Genomic DNA, 7,172 nt, shown 5'->3' on the forward strand with positions numbered 1-7,172 from the left:
AGATGGCGATAGCGTATCTGAAGGACGACTCTAAAACGTGCCACAAACTCGACCTCTACGAGCGCAACAACCAAGGCCAGACCGCCGAGGACGTTGCTAGGTCGATGAAATTAAATGACATCGTGGCCTTGTTGCGAAAGAAACCGCAAGTGGTCCACGTTCAGAGCGAGGCGATACAATCTACATCCAGTGCCACGTGACCTGATTCTACTAACTTTTGGTAAAGTGGTAATAAAGACAATACTGTGCTAAACACTTGAACGTGTTTGAAAAAACATCCATCTACAAGTAGTTCCCACACTCTGCATAGAATCGCTGGTATCAACTGTATAAACTGGTATCAATTGTGTATCATCTTGCATCAACTGTGTATGAACTGTTAACAGATATGTACATGTATGAACTGGTATGAACTGTGTATGGACCATCTTCAACTGTATATGAACCGCCATCATCTGTGTGTGAACTGGTATCAACTGTGTATGAACCAGTTTCAATTATGTATGGACCACCATCATCTGTATACGAACTGCTATCAATTGTGTATGAACTGGTATCAACTGCTTTTGAACCGGCGTTAACCGAGTATGAACTAGCTACAACTGTCTAGTAATTGGTAGCACTGGTGTATGAACTGGTATCAATTCTGTATGAACTGTTATCAGCTCCGTATGAACTGTTATCAACTACGTATGAACTGTTATCAATTTTATATGTATTGATGGACATACACCAACTCTATAAACTGGCACAAACAATGTACTATATACGGACGGCACCCATGTACCGAAAGAAAAGTTAAGCCTTCCCCGATAGTGTGACCAAGAGGTGACAGAATTGGTTATTTAAGAAAAAGTAACCCTAGTCAGTTCTTTTAGTTTATTTAGAAAAATGCACACGTGCCCCTGTAAATGAATTAACTCTTGATGACTTTACAAAACATTTTAAAGATGTATATGGTTACAATGATGACTCTCCTGATATATATACCTGCAATGATTCAGATTGTATTTATCCTGAGTTAGATAACCCATTCATTGAGAAAGACATTAAGAATGTTATAAAGGAAGGGAAGGGAAGAGAATGTTTTATTTAACGACGCACTCAACACATTTTATTTACGGTTATATGGCGTCAGACATATGGTTAAGGACCACACAGATATTGAGAGAGGAAACCCGCTGTCGCCACTTCATGGGCTACTCTTTTCGATTAGCAGCAAGGGATCTTTTATATGCACCATCCCATAGACATGATAGCACATACCACGGCCTTTGATGTACCAGTCGTGGTGCACTGGCTGGAGCGAGAAATAGCGCAATCGTCCCACTGACGGGGATCGATCCCAAACCGACCGCGCATCAGGCGAGCGCTGTACCACTGGGCTACGCCTCGCCTCTAATGATATAAAGTTATAAAGAGTTTGAAATGTTAAAAAAATCTCCCGGAAAAGATCATTTACGTAGTTGGTCAGAAGGTATATTTAATCCATTGTATAAAACGGAGATGCTAATAACCCGAATAATTATAGAGGTATTACACTCACCAGTTGTCTTGAGAAAATATTTACCTCAGTTATAAATAATAGACTGCTTAATTTGTCAGATGAAAATAATATTGTGACAGATGCAGTTTGGTTTTAGACCTGGTTATGGTACAACTGATGCTAGAGGTATTACACTCATCAGTTGTCTTGAGAAAATATTTACCTCAGTTATAAATAATAGACTGCTTAATTTGTTAGATGAAAATAATATTGTGACAGATGCAGTTTGGTTTTAGACCTGGTTATGGTACAACTGATGCTATATTTTCTTTTCATTATCTGATTTCGAAAGCGTTGGGGTGTAAGAAGATGTTGTTTTGTTGATTATGGAAAAGCCTTTGGCAGTATAAATTGATATAAGCTATTATTTAAATTAGCCCGAAACGGTATCACCGGGAAATTCCATACTATTATTAAATCTATGTATGAGGTCTTAAAGACTTGTGTACAATTCCAATCTGGTTTTTGTGACTTTTTCAGTAGTAAAACAGGACTTATGCAATGTTTAAAGGCCGATGTATATACAACATATTCTGTTTCTTTTAATGTACGCAGACGATACTGTGCTGCTGTCAGAGTCTGTAGATGGTCTGCAAAAAATATTAGATTCATTATATACTTATAGTACTAAATGGAATATTGATATACATATATACATACATACATACATACATGTAATAGTCAACCTCGACATACATACAATATATAGATATTCATACATCAATACATACATACATACATATATATATATATATATATAAAACAAAGTTGTTGTATTCAGAAACGGGGGGATATTCTAATAAAGACAGCTGACTTACAATGACAATATAATCTAAGTGGTTAATAGTTTAATTATCTTGGATTAACGTTAAATTACAATGACGATATAATCCAAGTGGTTAATAGTTTTAATTATCTTGGATTAACGTTAAATTACAATGGTAAATTTACAGAAACTAAACAATTAACTGCTTTACAAGGCTGAAAAACCGTGGGTCATGTCCTTAGACTAAGTAATAATTTATCACTTAATAAGCAAACACAGTTACATGTTTTTGATACTTATATATCTAGTGTGTTAAATTATGGTTGTGAAGTATCGGGTTTTCACCCAGCTCATGATGCAGAAAAAGTTCATTTAAGAATTGAACGTTAAACGGAGTCGTTTAAAGCCTGAATTGTCACCGTCACTCACAGTGCAGACGAACTTAAGGATAAAAATAGGGGATTCCGTTGTTTACCGAAAAAATGCAAATTTTCACGTTCATGGAAGAATGAACGTTTTTTTTTTTTTTTTTAGATCACGTGAAAGCATTTTAGCCAATCAAGACGCCTATTACAAAATAGTAATTATAAAATGGAATTATATACATATATTATGTGGTATGTAAAGTAAGGATTGTTAAATATTGGTTGAAACTTTTAGAAACGATATTTTTAGTATCTTGAAATCAATAAATGATGATATGATAGAAAGTGAGGAATCTTTTAACTGGCTACACCATGTAAAACATTCATTATTTTCTTAGGTTTGGAGATGCATGGTTTAACTGGCTACACCATGTAAAACATTCATTATCTTCTTAGGTTTGGAGATGTATGGTTTAACTGGCTACACCATGTAAAACATTCATTATTTTCTTAGGTTTGGAGATGTATGGTTTAACTGGCTACACCATGTAAAACATTCATTATCTTCTTAGGTTTGGAGATGTATGGTTTAACTGACTACACCATGTAAAACATTTATTATCTTCTTAGGTTTGGAGATGTATGGTTTAACTGGCTACACCATGTAAAACATTCATTATCTTCTTAGGTTTGGAGATGTATGGTTTAACTGGCTACACCATGTAAAACATTCATTATCTTCTTAGGTTTGGAGATGTATGGTTTAACTGGCTACACCATGTAAAACATTCATTATTTTCTTAGGTTTGGAGATGTATGGTTTAACTGGCTACACCATGTAAAACATTCATTATTTTCTTAGGTTTGGAGATGTATGGTTTAACTGGCTACACCATGTAAAACATTTATTATCTTCTTAGGTTTGGAGATGTATGGTTTAACTGGCTACACCATGTAAAACATTCATTATCTTCTTACGTTTGGAGATGTATGGTTTAACTGGCTACACCATGTAAAACATTCATTATCTTCTTACGTTTGGAGATGTATGGTTTAACTGGCTACACCATGTAAAACATTCATTATCTTCTTAGGTTTGGAGATGCATGGTTTAACTGGCTACACCATGTAAAACATTCATTATTTTCTTAGGTTTGGAGATGTATGGTTTAACTGGCTACACCATGTAAAACATTCATTATCTTCTTACGTTTGGAGATGTATGGTTTAACTGGCTACACCATGTAAAACATTCATTATCTTCTTACGTTTGGAGATGTATGGTTTAACTGGCTACACCATGTAAAACATTCATTATTTTCTTAGGTTTGGAGATGCATGGTTTAACTGGCTACACCATGTAAAACATTCATTATCTTCTTACGTTTGGAGATGTATGGTTTAACTGGCTACACCATGTAAAACATTTATTATTTTCGTAGGTTTGGAGATGTATGGTTTAACTGGCTACACCATGTAAAACATTTATTATTTTCGTAGGTTTGGAGATGTATGGTTTAACTGGCTACACCATGTAAAACATTCATTATCTTCTTACGTTTGGAGATGTATGGTTTAACTGGCTACACCATGTAAAACATTCATTATCTTCTTACGTTTGGAGATGTATGGTTTAACTGGCTACACCATGTAAAACATTCATTATCTTCTTACGTTTGGAGATGTATGGTTTAACTGGCTACACCATGTAAAACATTCATTATCTTCTTAGGTTTGGAGATGCATGGTTTAACTGGCTACACCATGTAAAACATTCATTATCTTCTTACGTTTGGAGATGCATGGTTTAACTGGCTACACCATGTAAAACATTCATTATCTTCTTACGTTTGGAGATGCATGGTTTAACTGGCTACACCATGTAAAACATTCATTATCTTCTTACGTTTGGAGATGCATGGTTTAACTGGCTACACCATGTAAAACATTCATTATCTTCTTACGTTTGGAGATGCATGGTTTAACTGGCTACACCATGTAAAACATTCATTATCTTCTTACGTTTGGAGATGCATGGTTTAACTGGCTACACCATGTAAAACATTCATTATCTTCTTACGTTTGGAGATGCATGGTTTAACTGGCTACACCATGTAAAACATTCATTATCTTCTTAGGTTTGGAGATGCATGGTTTAACTGGCTACACCATGTAAAACATTCATTATCTTCTTAGGTTTGGAGATGCATGGTTTAACTGGCTACACCATGTAAAACATTCATTATCTTCTTACGTTTGGAGATGTATGGTTTAACTGGCTACACCATGTAAAACATTCATTATCTTCTTACGTTTGGAGATGCATGGTTTAACTGGCTACACCATGTAAAACATTCATTATCTTCTTACGTTTGGAGATGCATGGTTTAACTGGCTACACCATGTAAAACATTCATTATCTTCTTACGTTTGGAGATGCATGGTTTAACTGGCTACACCATGTAAAACATTCATTATCTTCTTACGTTTGGAGATGCATGGTTTAACTGGCTACACCATGTAAAACATTCATTATCTTCTTACGTTTGGAGATGCATGGTTTAACTGGCTACACCATGTAAAACATTCATTATCTTCTTACGTTTGGAGATGTATGGTTTAACTGGCTACACCATGTAAAACATTCATTATTTTCTTACGTTTGGAGATGTATGGTTTAACTGGCTACACCATGTAAAACATTCATTATCTTCTTACGTTTGGAGATGCATGGTTTAACTGGCTACACCATGTAAAACATTCATTATCTTCTTAGGTTTGGAGATGCATGGTTTAACTGGCTACACCATGTAAAACATTCATTATCTTCTTACGTTTGGAGATGCATGGTTTAACTGGCTACACCATGTAAAACATTCATTATCTTCTTACGTTTGGAGATGTATGGTTTAACTGGCTACACCATGTAAAACATTCATTATCTTCTTACGTTTGGAGATGCATGGTTTAACTGGCTACACCATGTAAAACATTCATTATCTTCTTACGTTTGGAGATGCATGGTTTAACTGGCTACACCATGTAAAACATTCATTATCTTCTTACGTTTGGAGATGCATGGTTTAACTGGCTACACCATGTAAAACATTCATTATCTTCTTACGTTTGGAGATGCATGGTTTAACTGGCTACACCATGTAAAACATTCATTATCTTCTTACGTTTGGAGATGTATGGTTTAACTGGCTACACCATGTAAAACATTCATTATCTTCTTACGTTTGGAGATGCATGGTTTAACTGGCTACACCATGTAAAACATTCATTATCTTCTTACGTTTGGAGATGCATGGTTTAACTGGCTACACCATGTAAAACATTCATTATCTTCTTACGTTTGGAGATGTATGGTTTAACTGGCTACACCATGTAAAACATTCATTATCTTCTTAGGTTTGGAGATGCATGGTTTAACTGGCTACACCATGTAAAACATTTATTATTTTCGTAGGTTTGGAGATGTATGGTTTAACTGGCTACACCATGTAAAACATTTATTATTTTCGTAGGTTTGGAGATGTATGGTTTAACTGGCTACACCATGTAAAACATTCATTATCTTCTTAGGTTTGGAGATGTATGGTTTAACTGGCTACACCATGTAAAACATTTATTATTTTCGTACGTTTGGAGATGCATGGTTTAACTGGCTACACCATGTAAAACATTCATTATCTTCTTACGTTTGGAGATGCATGGTTTAACTGGCTACACCATGTAAAACATTCATTATCTTCTTACGTTTGGAGATGTATGGTTTAACTGGCTACACCATGTAAAACATTCATTATCTTCTTAGGTTTGGAGATGCATGGTTTAACTGGCTACACCATGTAAAACATTCATTATCTTCTTAGGTTTGGAGATGTATGGTTTAACTGGCTACACCATGTAAAACATTCATTATCTTCTTAGGTTTGGAGATGTATGGTTTAACCAGCAAGTTGATACTCATGTAATATTTATAAAAAGAGTTCACATGCGCCTGTCAGATCATTGTATTCAAGAAATAGACAAACTGTTGAATAATTCACCAAAATGTAATATTTTAAGGCATTTAACAGATAAGTTTTGTTTACAATATCATTACCTTTTTGTTATTCATCTCTTATCACAAATTTCATCACACCAATGACTCAATGCACAAGGAAGGTAGTATGGAACTGAACGATCACAGAGAAAATGTCGTATGTGTAATCTGGATAACATTGAAGATGAATTTCATTTTATTTTAATATGTCCATTGTATTTTCATATTCGCATATTGTATGTAAACAAAAATACTACTGGTTAAGACCATCTGTTTTTAAATTAAAACAATTACTGTTTGTTCAGAATAGAAAATAAATTTGTAACCTTGGAAAATATTTAATGTGCACTACATTAAGATCGCAACCTGTATAACTGTCCATCCTCCAAATACACATCCACTTGTTTATATTTATGCTGATGATTGTTTATATGTGTTTTATAA

Source organism: Gigantopelta aegis, chromosome 1 (genome assembly GCF_016097555.1).
Source record: "Gigantopelta aegis isolate Gae_Host chromosome 1, Gae_host_genome, whole genome shotgun sequence".
Classification (NCBI taxonomy): domain Eukaryota; kingdom Metazoa; phylum Mollusca; class Gastropoda; order Neomphalida; family Peltospiridae; genus Gigantopelta; species Gigantopelta aegis.